The sequence below is a fragment of the Papio anubis genome, chromosome 1 (genome assembly GCF_008728515.1).
Source record: "Papio anubis isolate 15944 chromosome 1, Panubis1.0, whole genome shotgun sequence".
In the NCBI taxonomy this organism is placed as follows: domain Eukaryota; kingdom Metazoa; phylum Chordata; class Mammalia; order Primates; family Cercopithecidae; genus Papio; species Papio anubis.
The window spans coordinates 78,836,211-78,854,817 of NC_044976.1; the positions used below are offsets into that span (position 1 = coordinate 78,836,211).

General features: G+C 33.6%; 1 pseudogene; it reads right to left on the minus strand.

Moving 5' to 3' along the window:
• Positions 1-5,092: 5,092 nt before the first annotated feature.
• Positions 5,093-17,494, minus strand: LOC103886258 (annotated as a pseudogene).
• Between the last annotated feature and the right edge of the window lie 1,113 nt (positions 17,495-18,607).

Here is an 18,607-nt window from a genome sequence, read left to right on the forward strand (position 1 = left end):
AAACTTACTCTTTATTATTAGATTATTTTATTTTCTCCTTTCTTTTTTCCTGGCTCTTTTAAATCATGATTCATTTCTTTTGTATTTTCTTTTGTTTCCTAAGTTATCCTTTTAACTCCTTTGAAGCTCCAGGCAGTATACAATATTCTACTGCCCTTCACTGCTGTCTACCAACCTATGTGATTATTGGCATTATTATCTGAAGCTGCATTCTCCCTTTGACCACATAGTCCCTAAAAATATACCCTTATAGGTGGGCTTTTGAATATTTTTTAATGTAACCAAATAGAAAGTATTTTACACATCATGACTTAGTACAGACTCACATATGTATACACATATGTTTATATAATTGAGAAAAGTTTTGTGGAAAATGCCTACCTTTATTGTTTGTAATGAACTCTCATATTTGTTTTAATATACTTCATTTGTAAATGCTGATCACAAGCACCTAAATTTGTTTCATGATCATCTCCTCTAGTTGACTCACTCTGGCCATCTAATCTCCTAGCATATAAACTGTGTGGGGTAAACTGGCCAATGTCATCTACAGGCCCCAATGGCTACCTGCTAAACATGCAGATCTGCTATTACCTAACCCGTTCCTCTTGGATGTCATAGAGTGTCTATGGTATCATCAACCCTAGAACAACCGGAGCATTCTACCGTCAAGAACTGGAATGCCAAATTTCTGGGTTATAGTCTATCACAAGAGGGTAGTGATTACAGTCAACGTTTTAACAGTTCTGGAATGAAGAGTTCTCTGAACCTGAGTTTCCTTATTTATAAAACAGTAGTAAATATGATGCAGAGCCCTTCCCCAAGAGAAACTAACCATCTACCATGTAAAAATCCTGAATAGTATATCCTAAACAGCGTGGCAACAATTATGAACAAAGTACCACAAAGTAGCATGTGTGCACCCTACAATCTCCCTGTTTAGAGGGACTACCTTTTTCTCTACTGTTTTCAAGTAAATCTTCATTGTAAGTTGCTTAATCAGGACTTGATGAAATAATAAGATATTATCAGGGAGAGGGAGCAATGGGCAGTGGGCGTTTCAGACTAAATGAATATCAGAACAAATAACAAATCATATTATCATGTTTTTCACTTTATACACATATCATTTGAGGAACCCTCAGATGGGATAATAACAGTATAATAGTAATAATAGCAATCACGTATGCTACAGTGACAGAATGCCAGCTATTGCACCTGCTTTATTAAATTTTCATGACAACCTTTGATATGGGTATAATCAATATTATTATCCCTGTCTCACAGTGTATTTAGGGCATGTTAATTTGCCCAAGCTCATAGAAATAGAAATTTTGGAATTAGAATTTAAGCCGTGGTCTGTCTCATTCCTCGGTAGGATCTTTTAATCACAGACCTGATCACTTTCTCAGCTCCCAGCCACCAGATTATTATTCATCATTTCCAAAGTTGTTGCTACCATAATCAATGATACACGTGTTTTGATTGTCACACAGAAATTTTTGTAAAGCAGCTCTTTTGTTAATCATTTTTCCTTCTGTAACTGGATTGTCCAATATGGCAGCCATGACTACTTAATTTTAAAGTAATTAAAATAAAGTAAAATTTAAAATACAATTTTTCATTTGTACCACCTGCATTTCAAGTACTTAATTGCCACACATGACTTACGGCTACCATCTTGGACAGGATACACGTGTGTGCACATGCGCGCACACACACACATATTTCCGTTGTTATAGAAAGTTTCTAGGTGGGTTGCACTGCAGAGCAATTTGAGACACAGACATTCAGACCATTACCTATACTCCCTGAGTCAATTTAATATGATTTCATCCTATTTTATTCCCTCTCAGCTTCCTTAGTTTATACTCATGAAAATTAATTTCTTATATCCTGAAAAAATATCAGCAATTATAAATTTATTTTTATATGCTTTGTATGTATTTCATTATTAGAGGTATTATAATTAATAAAAAGGAGACATAAAACTAATTTCTAAAACTAATCAAACATTTATTTAATTCTGATTGGCCTATTATAGCGCAGCTCCAATAAGTCATCAGAAATGAGGTTATTGTAAATGAAAATCTTGGCTGTGTGTATACAGCTTTGGTATGTTTGAGTCACTCATTCTTTCTTTATCTTCCATCAAACTTGCACTGAGTGGCAGACAGTTTAACACAGTGATTACAGAAAAATATGATCAAGTAATCTTGGATCTCATAGGTATTACTAGAATGTGCCCTCCATGGGTTAGCATTTTCATTGGCTTGTACCATCACCACTTGGCATATAATAAGAACCTCAAAAATACATTTCTGAATGAATGAATGAATGAAGTAATGTGGATTTAAAAAAAAAAATTATACATGTGTGCATGTTTTGGCCATGAAAAATGCGGTAAAAGAAGCTGGCCAAAATCCTGACTCCATTCCTTTTGCCCACTCCCTGTAGACATGGTTTTAATGTAATTCAATTTTAAGCAAAAAATTTCTCACTTAAAAACTTCAAATAAATCTCAAACGTGTTACTTAGATTCTGCTTTTCCTAATAGGTTTAAAATGTAAGCTAAATTATAAATTGAAACAGCAGGCCTAAAATTAGATATGAATTCCTTTGTGGTACTGGCCATCACACCTCACATATCTGATTCCATAGAAGCATTATTGGAATTATGCCGGGGTGAACCCCAGATGTTCAAGCAACGCTCACTTTTCCAGGCAAAATTAAAATAGAAACCCTTCATTCTGGCAGCCGAAACGCTTAAAGTTGGCATGAAGCCTCTCAGAGACTAATGAGAAAAATGCGAATGATAACACTACATTGAGATTCTATTTCATTATTCATCCCCTACTCTCTATGGAGGCTTTACAAACATTAGCTAATGCTCAGAAGCATCCCTGGGAGGTAGTTTATCATTGATGTCTTTGTCTTGTACTGTGGAAACCGAGGCACAAGGAAAAAGATGAAATTATTCGAGCAAGTTCATCTAAAAAAATATCAAACACAAAAGACTAGAAACAACATTTCTAAAAATTTCAAACTCTTGACACAGTATTTTTTAAACTACTAAATATATACAGAATAAAATGTTGTAATAGCCAAACCATTTTTAGGTGAAGAAATCAAAGATCCTTATAATCTGATACATACAGCTATACTGAAAGGAAGAAGAAGTTGTTTCTTAATTCCTCTTCCTTTGGTGAAAGTATGGTGCTATAACCTGGGAATGACACTTCTTGTGTAATACCCTACGGAACTGTTGGCATTAAAAATAATGCCCCAAATTATTTATAAGACCTTGGCATGCTCTCCAATTCACTGTGCGGCATTTCACCATGTTATTAAATAGTATGAAAACGTAATTTTAACAATATAACAATATACCACAACATAGCTATATTATAATCTAGACAGTTGTTTATCATTTTTTGGATATGTAACTCTGATAATATTTACTAATTAAATAATGCTTCAATGACTAACCTTGTATATAAATCTTTTCTACTTTCCAGTTATTTGCCATACAACAGATTCCTTGAACAGAATGCAAAGGGCATTATTCAAAGGGTAGAGAAATTATTAACACTCCTGCAGTATTGCTAATTTTCCCTCCTAAAAGGTAGTATCAATTTACTCACCCATTAACAACACAATTGGGCTTACTTTGAGACACTTTCTCTAAACCTGAGTATAAATATTTTCCAAACAAATATTTCTAAATTTTAAAGATAGACATTTATATATTGCTGATTGATGTGTGACTAAGTGTGGATATTTAACAAATGTTTAATACCTCCTTTATTTTACCTTTAAAGAACCACTCTAAAATAAGCCTAAAGTTAATACTGAAATAATTATGTACTTTAAAAAAAAAATGAACTGTTATTAAACTACTGTACTAGTTAAATGTTATGAGGATAATTATAATTATGGACTTTTAACATTTTTTATTTTATTTGTAAAATATGTGTGCTATTTATTGACATCTATGAGGTGTCTTCAAATATAGAAATTATGTTACCAGACTTCTTTTGGGATGTGTCATGGTAATAGAAGGAGTACTCAGTGGGAGTCCAATGTATCTGCCTATGAATTCTGGGAATGTGATTTGTTATGCTGTCAGATTTTATTCAGATAGTTTAAAATTTTTATACTTCCAAATGTTTAGTTGAATAAATTATAAATTATTTATGACAGTAGTCTTATGGGGTAGGTGTTATAACATCTACCTCATAAGAGTACTGTCATAAATAAATGGGTAACATGTGAAAAGGCACCAGGCATGTGTGGCACACAGTAGCTGCTCAATAAATATAAGACTTTTTCCTCTTGTCCTGGTTTGATTTAACTTCAATCCCAGTGGAAGTAATAAATTTTTCATTATCCCATCAAGTATCTCTAATCAGTTAATTTCATTAGCACAATAAACAAATTATATCTAAGATAGGTTACTAAAGCCTAGAATCGTATGTAGAACAATGGAACATATCAAAGCCAGTTCTCTGATGCCAGAATTGCACATCTACCATATCTTTGAGAAAATAATATGATAGCCAACTAAACCATCCAATTAGAATCACTCCAGTGGATTTCAATTATAATTACTCATTTAATAATTTTCTGACCTAGACTTCTATATCCATCACTCTGAGTATAGTTCTTTTTGGGAAAAGTAATTCAGTAAGAATAAATGAACCAGTTTTTACTATTTAATTTATTATTGATTTTTTCCTTAATTTACCATATGACAAATATTTAGCACCATATTTAAAAAATCATCTGTAATTTCTTTCTTTTTGTAGATGTCCTGTAGCTCTTTACATCTTAAGATATGGCTACGTATTTTAACAGTCTCTAGGTGTACGTTGATAAAGACACTATAGGACTGCTAACTTGTACCACTATATCTATACATCTGAGAGTAATAGAATTCTTGGTGAGGGCACATGGCACTGAGAATAAATAATATGCTTTATTTAAGATACTCTAATTTGGGGTGTTCAGCAACTCACAACAGATTCTAATTCTAATTTATCAGTCATCTGATGAATATAATTGTTAAATGTATTTTAAATTCATTCTACATATATCAGTTTTTAACTACTAAACACAATATTTAAATCAAAAAATTTTTAAATGACACATTTATTTAGCATCATAATTACATTTAGCAATTAATAGCATGGGTGCAAAAAAAAAAATCTACATTAAAACCCTTTGTTGGAACGCTTTCCACTTTCCACAGAACAGAAACTAACATAACCTGTTATACAATTAGTCACAAGAACAGTCCTTATGTTTTTTGCCCATACACATGAGTATTGTCTAAAACATGGCTTCTTTGTAGCAGCTAGGCCCTGCCACCACTGTGCTTGGCTGAGTTCACAAATCTGTGGTAACCTATTGCTTCCCTGTCACTTCTCTGGCTCTCCTCTCCTACTAAGCTGTTTCCTGGCAGTAATTAAAATCTGCCACTTCCATAGTTACTGCTGCTACTGGAACTGCCATAGCCACCGTGGTTTCGTGGTTTGGCAAAATATTGGCCTCCACCAACATAGGGGCCAGAGATTCTGGCTCCAAAGTTTCTTCCCTTCATGGGTCCAAAATTTGAAAACTGATTGTGACAATTGCCAAAATCGTTGTAGCTTCCACCACCTCCAAAATTGCTTCCATCATGACCAAATCCATTATAGCCATCCCCACTGCCAACAAAGCTACTGAAGTTTCCTCCCAGAAAACCAAAGTTGTCATTCCCACCAAAAACACCTCCACGACTACCACCACCATTTCCGGAACAATTTTGACCTGTTTGGCTGGATGAAACATTAGCCATCTCTTGTTTGGCAGGGCTTTCCTAACTTCACAGTTGTGGCCATTCACAGTATGGAATTTCTGAAATTCAGTCTTATCCACGAAGTCATGGTCATCAAAGGGTATGAAGGCAAAGCCCCTTTTCTTGACACTGCCTCTGTCAGGCATGATTTCAGTCACTTCAGTTTTTCCATACTGTTCAGAATAATCTCTTAGGTGATGTTCTTCAGTATTTTCTTTAATGCCACCAACAAAAATCTTTTTCACAGCTAAGCGGGCACCTGATCTTTGAGAATCTTCTCTTGAGACAGCTCTCTTTGGTTCCACAACTCTTCTATTCAACTTGTGTGGCCTTGCATTCATGGCTGCATCCACCTCCTCCACAGTGGCATATGTGACAAACCCAAAGCCCCTGGAGGACTTGGTCTTTGGATCTCTCCTTACCACATAGTCCTTCAGAATTCCCCATGGCTCAGAATGTTTCCTGAGGCTCTCATCAGTTATCAAAGCCCAACCGTCCAATGAAGAGTTTCTGCAGTTGTTCGGGCTCTTTCGGAAACTCTGACTAGACATAACAGTAGTAGGAAGAGAAACTTGAACGATGCTTCCTCGGCGGGTGGACAGAAGGGAGTAACCTAACGAATCTCAAATCGGATTCATTAACCATTTGTTGATTGTTAGAAGTTGTATGGCTTGTTTCTGCAACTGTGGAACATTAGCTCTGATCTATATGCCAAGCAATAATTTTTAATTGTATAACAACATTCTGTCCAACAAAAATTCTCACAAAGTCTCATGATCAGTTACTCCTCACAAACTTTTCTAATACAGTTAGAATTCTCTGTATCTATAACCCAGTAGAAGGTATTGAATGGGAGAATTTGGCTTAGGATTTATGATGTATTCTACAATCTTCAGAGAGCTTTGCAATCATTGTCTACTTAATGAACACAATAGCCATGTAATGTAAGTAAGTATTATTATCCCACAATTGGGTAAAATGAGAGGTTCAGTGTCTTGTCTTGGGCGATATAGTTAGTAGGTAACAAATTAGAGATTAAGATTTGAAAATTTCTGACCCTCCATGTGTTATCTTTTTTTCCATTCTCTAAAAAGCAACTACATTCTATTCTGGAATAAGTTTAATTTCTGCAGAAGTTAAAATTATTCCTGAATATGAATTTTTAAATATATTTTAGGCCTTTGAATTGTCTATTTTATGGAACCCATATTGCATTCACATGTAGTTTAAACCTTCCAATATTGACTGATACACATAATCCAAAATGAATAATTCATTCATTCAACAGAAGTATTATAGATGTTTAATAATACTATAAAATAGGTGGTGCTAAGGCTAAAAAGAGTCAATAAGCCAAGGTTCCTATCTTCAATAATTTCTTTGTCATTAATACTTTATGTCATAAAGAAGCATAAATACTAATAAAATACGTATATTTCACATATGTTTAATATCTCCAAAATAATAATTTATACTAGAGAAAATTCAAATAATCTTTAAAACCTATCAAAATTAATCAATATGCTATGCTTATTTTGCTTTAGATATAAAGAAGCTTTCAAGTCCAGTTCACTGTAGTTAATAAACCAATTTCAAATTGCAAAGACATCTGGTTTATCCATAGTTACACAAGTTAAATTGAGGAAAAATTTATTAAAATGGTCTCTTACAAAATATCTCTATATCTTGTATATAGGAACTAAATATCTATTTAGTTCCAGGCAAGAAATTATTTAAACACAAAAATCTTTAAGTCAAAGAGTGTTTTGTATGACTATATATAAACACTAAACTTGTGTTCCTTGAAATGTGATGTTTTCTTTGTGTGGGAAGAATTAATTCACTTTGTCGGTAAGCTACAAAGGAGTGAATGTCACAGGAGAAAAGACTTGAATTATTATAATCCCTAAAATAAGTTATTGTTGATGATATTGGATAAGATACACTTCTAAAGGACAAATACCATTTAATGAGGGAGTGGAATGGCCTAATGAATTTTGAGGTCCCTTATGCATTTAATAGCTTGGTACTGTCTTCTGTTGTCTTATTGTTTATATTAACTTTGTTAAAATTATTTATTTGCTTTGTCTTTAAATATATTTTTAACCAATAGAGCTTCCACTCTTCAATACATGCACAAAATCTTCCAATTTCAGGGTATCATTTGAGAATAACAGAAGCAATTTTTTTTATGCAATGAAAATCTCACACATATCAGGATTGTTCAACAGGGTAGGAGTCCAATTGCTTTCCTAAGACTTTGTATTGGAAACCAAAAAACTCTAAAATAAAGTGTTTTAGTTCAGTTTTAGCTCACAAATACATGGCTTGTCTTTTGTGATAATCACAAGGGAACTTTTTTAAAAATGAATATATATAATATATTTATCTAGCATATTTTTTTAAAAAAGCCAGGTAATCTTCCAGACATTTTAAACGTGTATTTCTTCTATTACAATACTTGTTATTTTATCTCTCTGAGGTCAGTAAGTACTACAGTCTTATTCTGGTATTACTGATAAGAAGATGAAGACAGGGCTCAGATGACATATTTATTACAGCAGAGGAAATTAATGACAGCTCTGGGATCAAACTCAGAAGCTCTGGCTCACTTACCAATAGTTTGCGTAGTTGTTTAAAATAAAGATATCACACCACAAACTGACTGTAAAACTCAACAGTGCCTCTTACCATGGCACCTGAATTTTCTCTTTAACTTAAAAATAAAAAAGAGCAATAACATCAATACATTTCTACTTATTTTTCATAAAGTTTCTAAAAATGAGAAATAGTTTGGTACATCTGTGTACAAATCCTAACTGGAAAAGTTTTTAAGCAGTAAGTGCCTCAAAAAGCTACCTCAAACATTACACGACATATTACTATGAAAGCTTCAAAGGAATTTGAGATTTGGATTGGACTGGGGAAAATTCTTTAACAGTCCATCTAGTTATACAGATTTTGTGTGGAGTTTTTCTTTATGTTTTCTTCCATGGATGTGTGTGGACATTTTTTAAAAAAGAAATCTTGAATTTTACTTTTAAATAGGACAATAATCATGCATTTTTGGGGGAAAAAATCGGATCCCTAGAATTAATTAAACTACCTAATGATAACCATTTACTCCTAGAGTCAATTCTACGCACCTTAATTAAGCATACTGCTCATCATAAGATAATAAAATGTAGATATTAGTACCTGAAACATTCCAGTGTTCACAAATTTTAGTTCCTGAAACTAAATTTGCCTGTAACTGAGCTAAATAGCACAGAAATCATCTTACCCAGTCAGTGTAAACCGCAGACGAGGTTACAGGGATTATTCCAGCCCAATAATTTGGAGGAATTTATCCCCACTTCTACACACACACAAAAGGTTTTATATTGAGGGTTCTTCTCTTTTTTAAAATTGCAGCCTATTGTAGGACAGACTTTATTTATAATGTGACTTCAAAATTGGGACAATTTAAATCAAGTCATATGTACAAAAGAATGGATGTTGGGAAAGGGGACAGAGCAAGGCTGGTGTGGTAAAGTATGGGGCACTCTGGGAAGGGAAGTAACAGAAATGGCAATAATATTCTTCAATCTTGATTATGCCATCAACCACAATTTTAGTTCTTTTTCTTTTTCTTTCTTTCTTTCTTTTTTTTTTTTTTTTTTTTTTTTTTTTTTTTTTTTTTTTTTTTTTTTGAGATGGAATCTCGCTCTGTCGTCCAGGCTAGAGTGCTCCGCTCACTGCAAGCTCCGCCTCCCGGGTTCACGCCTCCCGAGTAGCTGGGACTACAGGTGTCCGCCACCACACACAGCTAATTATTTGTATTTTTAGTAGAGACAGGGTTTCACCATGCTAGCCAGGATGGTCTCGATTTCCTGACCTGGTGATCCGCCTACCTCGGCATCCCAAAGCGCTGGGATTACAAGTGTGAGCCACAGCGTCCGGCACAATTTTAGTTTTTAAAGCTAAAAAGATGCAAATGAGAAAAAAAAAAAGCATGAAGAGAAAATAGTTAAAGGTGAAGGTGGGTGAAATGGACATTGAGGGAAGTGCTACAGATTGATTTGCAAGTTTTCAAAAGTAGATGTTCCCTTGTCAACTCTCACCAATCATTCAGCTATATTAAGCGCTCTAAATACACTGGAGGGTCCTTAAACAGTATTTGCTATAGAGCAGAATTCAGCATGTGAACTGCAATAAAATAATTTGAGTTTGCAAAAGAATATCGTTAACTCACCCTGTATGAGTCCCTAGAATATAGTTACAGCAAAGCTTCTGGTATGCACGTCCTCCCAGTGTGTATGCGTGTGGACACGTGTATGTGTGAGATACTATGCTCTCTAAATCGCTAATTTACTCCAAAGAAGGTAGGAAAATATCCAGTATATATAAACGTGAATTGTGTATTTTAGACTCTAGTGCCACCATAAATTTCACCCTTCTTTCCATATTAGTATTAAAATATTCATGTCTGCAATTTTCAAAGAATGTTGCTCACAGCAACATCCTGTCTATCAGTGGGTCAGTATCCCACGCTGCCTTAATGGTAGCTTTCTCTAGAGTGTTTTTGTGGCAATCAACATGGAAGAAAAATACAAAAGAAGTACTATTCATCAGATATCCTTTGTATCTACAGTGCTAAGTTTGCTATATAAAATATTCACAATGTTATTTTATATATTCAGAACGAAAAACTGGAACTTAAAAATGTACATTTTGAGAGTATGTACCACATATAGACAATCTCTTCAAGTAGGAAAATAAGAGAACATTGTACTATAATTTTTATTCTACAATATCAAACACTCAGCCAATTATTATATATTCCATGGCCCAAAAGTAAGATACATATATTTCTTTTATTCTATAACATTTTTTTTACATTACCATTTTTACTGATCTTTTTATTTTTCATATCAGGCAATTAAACCCATGTTCTGTCTTCTGGCAAGGTGAATAAAAATTAAATATTCATTTAAATAATCTCCATGCTTATGTTCAACAATCCACATCTAAAATATTATTAATGTGTTAAATTATTAAACATAAATCACAGGACAAAACTTTCAGCTTGTAAAAGTCACCAAGGTAAGTCATGGAATCTCAGTGTCATTTAGTTTTTTATTATATAAATTGGATTTTTAAAAAGGCATGTAGAGTTCCTTCACATAACTAAAAATAGCTACACAAGAGTAGGTAATTATTTCATTATGCAAACGTGAAACAACACTCCATTGATTTACACAATAAAAAAATATTTCTAAGAGTAATGTGAAGTATTTAGTTTCCAGTTTTCTCTATGTAAGGCATCACATATTCTTTGGCATTTAAACACTCAGACATAAGGCATATTTTCCTGTTGTGAAAATAGTGTGTGCACACGTGTACTTATAAAGAATAATACAAATGTGTTGAACACAACAAGAATAAAAGTTAACAATGAGGAATTAAAACATGAATATTCATTCAAAATAATTCAAGCATCAGGATAATACTAATTTAGACTTTGTAAATACTGATTTTCACTATAATATAAGCCCTGAAGATACTCATCAAAAAAATGTTTGTTATGATTATGTTTTCAAGGAATTAAGAGATTCATTGAACAATAAAAATGTATCCGAAGACCCATTTGTTAATCTATTCACTCATAGCTAAAGCCTGTACCCTAGCAAGCAAGCATGATCTTTTCTGCAATGTCTAACATAAACTGTGGCACTTTAATAAATGATCACATTTGAAAATGTAAATGCACTTCTCTCAAGGAAGATCAAACAGAACTCTTGTTTAATTCATGTTATGAATATACTTTTCAGTTCAAATACTCTTTCAAGATGTTTTCCTGGTAAAATTTATATATCACATATATATAAACATATAAGGAGTGATGTGAAAAACTCTGTTGGAGAAGTTTTACACTTTGCAAGTCCTTTAATGAGAGTCAGAGAATGCCATCAAGAAGACTCATAAGCATGTGTGAAGTGAGACTCATTTTAATGAAAAGCACTCTCACACACCTTATTTGTAGAAGTATACTGAGCAGTTTAAATTCCTCATCTGTCACTTTGAGGTTAGGCTTATTGAAATGCATCCTGGATCACAAAATACCCTTTTTCCTTTCTCTTGTTTTTACTACTGCTGAGTTTTTGTTCTGAAGGCCATTGATTGGTTCTGACAAGAAGCCCTACAAACAATCTTGTGAAAGACCCATTGTTGGCTCATCAGATATCTTGGTGTACTCCTATCTGAATGAAATTGTGAAATGATAGATGTTCTGAGGGAGAATTCTTTCAGGCATGAAACCTTATTTCAAAGTTTAAAATCTATCTCCTTATTTAGATGACCAATAGCTTGTCTCTGGCTTGACTATTGTTGGTTAGTTGGTCTAGAAGAACTAATAGTAAAGCTTCTGTATTTTTCTAAAGGTAAATTCACCAGAACAAACTACTCAAAGTCAGTAGAAAGAAAATACAATAAGCTGTAAAGTGTGCTCTGGCTGAGAGAAGGTACAACAAAACTTTTGTAGATCAAAATGTGAAAAATACAATTACTTATTTATAGCTTGTCGGGTGTATTCCCATAACTCGTTTTGTTTCTGTTTTCCAGAACTTCAGGAAGATTTGGAAACACTCCCACCAAACCAATCTCTGTCTCACACCTCAGTTGTGCTCCAGACTTAAAACAATGTATTTATTTTGTTTTAAAATATCAAGAATTTCCATAGAAATTACTGAAATATTGAATATAGATTGTGGATGCTCAGTTAAATCTTTGTTGAAGTATTTGGAGATGCTACAATTTATTTTTTTATGAACTAGATTTTTTTTTTTGCTGTAAGTTTTTATACTTGTTTTTAAAATGACTAAAATTCTCTTTGGCAAATATAGCATTTTGATCTGTAATAACTAAATATTTATACAAATATAAATTAGCAGTAATAATGTGCTGTGATGACCTTGCTGTAATTATTTATGACATGACCTAAAGAATGTTATATTAATTATTTTCATAAATTTGACAGCTACTAAGGTCTATTTTTTTTAAATTTCTTTCTACTTCACTTTTCCCACATTTAACACCTAATGCAGACCATTATAAACATTTGAACTGTGAAAATCTGAACTATATTGATGCCTTAGTAAATTTCCTAGAATATAAATTCAAAATATAAATTACAAATTATCTAGCATGAGCACATCTAATCACTGACAAAGTCACCTTTTTAAAAAATACTTTAAGTTCTAGGGTACATGTGTAGAATGCACAGTTTTGTTACATAGGTATACACATGCCATGGTGGTTTGCTGCACCCATAAATTCATCACCTACATTAGGTATTTCTCCTAATGCTATCCCTCTGCTAGCCACCCATCCCCTGACACCAGTGTGTGATGTTCCCCTCCCTGTGTCCATGTGTTCTTATTGTTCAACTCCCACTTTAAGTGAGAACATGCAGTGTTTGGTTTTCTGTTCTTGTAATAGTTTGCTGAGAATAATGGTTTCCAGCTTCATCCACGACCCTGCAAAGGACATGAATGCATCCTTTTTTATGACTACATAGTATTCCATGGTGTATATGTGCCACATTTTATGTATCCAGTCTATCATTGATGAACGTTTGGGTTGGTCCCAAGTCTTTGCTATTGTGAATAGTGCTGCAATAAACATACATGTGTGTGTGTGTGTCTTTATAGCAGAATGATTTATAATCCTTTGGGTATATATCCAGTAATGGGATGGCTGGGTCAAATGGTATTTCTGGTTCTAGATCCTTGAGGAATCGCCACACTGTGTTCCACAATCGTTGAACTAATTTACATTCCCACTAACAGTGTAGAAGTGTTCCTATTTCTCTACATCATCTCCAGCATTTGTTGTTTCCTGACTTTTTAATAATCACCATTCTAACTGGCGTGAGATGGTATCTTATTGTGGTTTTGATTTGCATTTCTCTAATGACCAGTGATGAGCATTTTTTCATGTGTTTGTTGGCTGCATAAATGTCTTATTTTGAGAAGTGTCTATTCATATCCTTCACCCACTTTTTGATGGGGTTGTTTGTTTTTTTTCTTGTAAATTTGTTTAAGTTCTTTTGTAGATTCTGGTTATTAGCCCTCTGTCAGATGGATAGATTGCAAACAATTTCTGCCATTCTGTAGGTTGCCTGTTCAGTCTGATGATAGTTTCTTTTGCTGTGCAAAAGCTCTTATGTTTAATTAGATCTCATTTGTCAATTTTGGCTTCTGTTGCCATTGCTTTTGGTGTTTTAGACATGAAGTGTTTGCCCGTGCCTATGTCCTGAATAGCATTGCTTAGGTTTTCTTCCAGGGTTGTTATGATTTTAAGTGTTATGTTTAAGTCTTTAATCCATCTTGAGTTAATTTTTGTATAAGGTGTAAGGAAGGGGTCCACTTTCAGTTTTCTGCATATGGCTAGCCAGTTTTCCCAACAGCATTTATTAAATAGGGAATCCTTTCCTCATTGCTTGTTTGTGTCAGGTTTGTCAAAGATCAGATGGTTGTAGATGTCTGGGGTTCTTTCTGAGGCCTCTGTTCTGTTCCATTGGTCTATATATCTGTTTTGATACCAGTACCATGCTGTTTTGGTTACTGTAGCCTTGTAGTATAGTTTGAAGTCAGGTAGCATGATGCCTCGAGCTTTGTTCTTTTTGCTTAGGATTGTCTTGGTTCTGCAGACTCTTTTGTCATTCCATATGAAGTTTAAAGTAATTTCTTTCCAATTCTGTGAAGAAAATCAATGGTAGCTTGATGGGGATAGCAATGAATCTATAAATTACTTTGGGCAGTATGGCTATTTTCATGATATCGATTCTTCCAATCCATGAGCATCAAATGGTTTCCCATTTGTTTGTGTCCTCTCTTATTTCCTTGAGCAGTGGTTTGTAGTTCTCCTTGAAGAGGTCCTTCACCACCCTTGTTAGTTGTATTCCTAGGTATTTTATTCTCTTAGTAGCAATTGTGAATGGGAGTTCCCTCATGATTTGGCTCTCTGTTTGTCTATTAAGGGTTTATAGGAATGCTTGTGATTTTTGCACATTGATTTTGTATCCTGAGAAAAGTCATCTTTATCTTTTCAAGTACAATAAATAGATAGCTTTCTTTGGTTGTATCATTATGCAGCGATGCAGTTGAAAGATGATAGAAAACATTTTTAAAAATAACCTCAGAATCTTTCTTTTCCTTTCATATCATGGAAAAGTTTTACTTGCCTATCATATTAGGAATTCTGAAGATCCCTTTGTGTTAAGATTGGCAGTCGAGCACCACTACATTTTTGAGCAATTTCGATCTGCATTGGCATGCCCTAGGTTCCTGTTACACAGTTAAATACCATTTAGTGTAAATTTAATAGATCATTTTATTTGGGTGTAATTATAATTACAAATATGAAGAGGAATGAAAAAGAAACTTGTTGCTTATCAAATAATTTAACGAGTGTATATAGATTTAGAAATTCAAAATTTATCTACTTGAAAAAATAATTTTCACACATGCATAAAACATGAAGTATGAGATTTCTAATTTTAAGAATTTGATAATTATTGTATAGACATTGTAAACTTAGCATAAAGCTTACAGAGTTTACATATTTTATTTAAGTATCCTACTGCTACTAGGTGCATGTGGTTGTTATGAGTCGTATATTTATTAAATATTCACATAAAACCTAGCAAATATATGTTCTTGGCATCTTTTGGAACTTAAAACTTATGATTGCCACATTATTATATTAAGATAGACACAATCAAATATTTTGGTTAGAGCCAGTAAATTAAGACATATAGAATTTTTTTAATTTTAATTATATTTTAAATAAAGTTAAATTTAAAAGTCTTAAACTGAATACAATAAAACTTTGTAAAATAAATATTTTTAACATCTATATATAAATATGTATGAAATCTTGAAGTATTTACATTGTTAGTTTCAGTTTACATGTTAAAAGTGTCTTGACCATTAACATATTGACATAGTGACTGTTCTAACTGACTGATGAAGAGATTGTTTCACTCATTTATTCATTCATTAAGCCAACATATATTTAGAACCTCATACTAGAGAATGGGGATACGACAGTAACCTTTCCCTGGGTTATCTACTACTAGAACACCCCTACATTCATCAAAATGTCTCCCATACTTATTATTTCTGAAAATCCCCGAAAGATAGCTTACTAACAGCTCATTTTTGTAACCAATAGCCATATTATTCCATTCTTGTATTTGCTCTTATTGTAACACATTGCAGGGGCATCAGTTCTTTCGTTTTCATCAATTATAAATATGATGAAATATTAAAGATGAAAAACAACAACTTGATTATTGGGGTCATGAGTATTTAAAATAACAAGGTGTTCTTTAAAATATATCTTTTAAAATGTATCCAGAATCCACTCACTTCTCGCTACCTCTACTGCTGCCACTATAGGTCTGTCATTATCATTCCTTGTCCCTAAATTACTGTAAAAGCTTTCTAACTGGCCTTCCTATTTTGAATCTTCCTCACTCTCTTCATTTTCACAGAGCTGCCCAATAGCATATCATTCTTCTGCTCAATACCCTAACGAAACTTCCATTTTATTCAGAGTTAAAGCCACATTCTTATAATGGCCTAAGACCTGGTTCTTCTTGACTTCTCTGACTTCCTCTTCTATTCTCATCCTTGTCCATTTCAGTTGCATTGGCCTCCTTTCTGTTCCTCAAAAATCCCTTGTACACTCTGGCACTAAGACACATGCCCTGCTCTTCTATCTTCCTGCCACCCTCTTCAGCCAAACCACTTCTTGAATAATCCTTGTTCCTCCTTCAGGTCTTTACATAAATAGCATTTCCTTGATGAACAGAATATTTAAAATGGCAACCCTTCTCTAGTCATGTGAAGCATATATCACCTTCTACCATTGTAAATAATTTACCTATCTGTTTTGTCTGTGGTTAAGTGCTTATCTCATCTACTAGAATTGGGCTAGTTGCTTATACTACATGTTCCCATTTCACTTTCTACTTTCTTTGCCATATTAATTGTTGTATGATATGATAATTGCTTGTTAAAATTCAGTCTGATCAATAAACTGCAAGGGTGGGATCATGGATTTTTTGAAATCCATGCAAATAATGAGGACCTATTAAAATGTTACATGTGCTCATTGTTAAATTCATTCATTCATCATTAAATGAATTCATTGTTAAATGAATGTTGAATATAATGTCAGATTTAGCATATTGCATTAAAAAATTTAGCATGATGCATTTAAGCTTTTTAGCAAGGCTTAATGATGGAAAATATTTTTTGGTAAATAAACACTTAGAGATTTAGATCTTGATTACCATTTTTCCATGTTCCTGGAATGAGTATGTTTTTATCTATTTATGTGTGTGTGTGTTTGTGTGTATATATATGTATGTATATATTAGAACACAATAAATACATTTAAGGATGAATCTCACATTTTTAGCATTTAGTAGTCCTGAACAGAAAAGTAGAAGACTTCCTTTGCCAGGAAGTCAAGCCTATCGATTTCCAGGATCTGCCAGGAACAACAAATTATGTTTTAATCCCTACTGAGGACTGCGAGAAGCAATAACGTCACCAACTATGAACATACCAAATTCAAGGCTCTATTTGTTCCAGTTATCATACTCTAAACCAGGCTCAAATATATTGCAAAGATGACCAAATGAGAGGCCTGTTTGTTTAAACTTTTTTAATATTTAAAAGGAATTACAGGAAAATAAAATTTATTCAGAGGAATCATGTATGCATATATATGTCATCTTTTCTTCAAGTTTAACCACCAAATGCTTTGAGAGCTGGTAAGTCTGAGTAACACTGGTATCTGTCCTTTTTTTAACATATCAAAACCTGAGCTTAAAAAAAATCATATCAGCTGATGATGACAGCAGAGTGTGGCAGGGCTGAGAACTCAATATTCATTTCCCAGGCTAATAAAGAGTAAATAAATATTCTGAAACTAAGGAAGGTCAGAGACTCTTTCCCACTTTACCTAAGAGCTACTGCCCAAAACAAAAAAAAAAAAATGTGTTGTGGAAAATGGTGGGTGATAACAATATAAAAATGGACTTCAGGATGAGAAATATAAAAACAGCACCACTCAATAAAAGATAAAGCTGAGAGGAGAGAAGATAGAAAAGCCCTGATTTTTCTCACCTAAGGCCAATTTCAGAGGAGGCCGAAGGGTAACAATCAGCCAAGGGTAGTAAGTGGAAGAAGGTAGGGAAAAGATGACTTAGAAGAGTGTCATCATTATGATTTAAGAAAAAAAACCAGGGGTACAGATGAAATACCCTTACACACGCAGCAGTAGCGCCCACTGGCTGTGACCTGAAACCTTCACATCTAATCAACAAGGCAGCACAGCTGGAGTGCTGTTGTAGGGAATGAGGGAGGCAGGGAGGCAGGTAGAGTTAAAGGGAAAGAAGAGACTCTAGACAATGCAATCAGCAGCAAGGGAGTATGTGATATGTCTTTTCACATTGATATTAGATGTGTTCCGCAGGTAAAATGGAATACATTTAAACATATTTTCTTCATTCTAGAAGTTCTGGATCCCAGAAGTTTACGTGAGCAGAGGTTATGCTCCACGGGATAATTTAGTATTGCAAAAAATGTATTTCAAATGGACAAAAAAAAAAAAAAAAAAGTATTAAAGTATTTTAAGATAAATTACCTTTGAATGTCAGCTTCCTTTTCCATGCTTTGAAGAATATAAGACATATCTAGAAGATTTAGT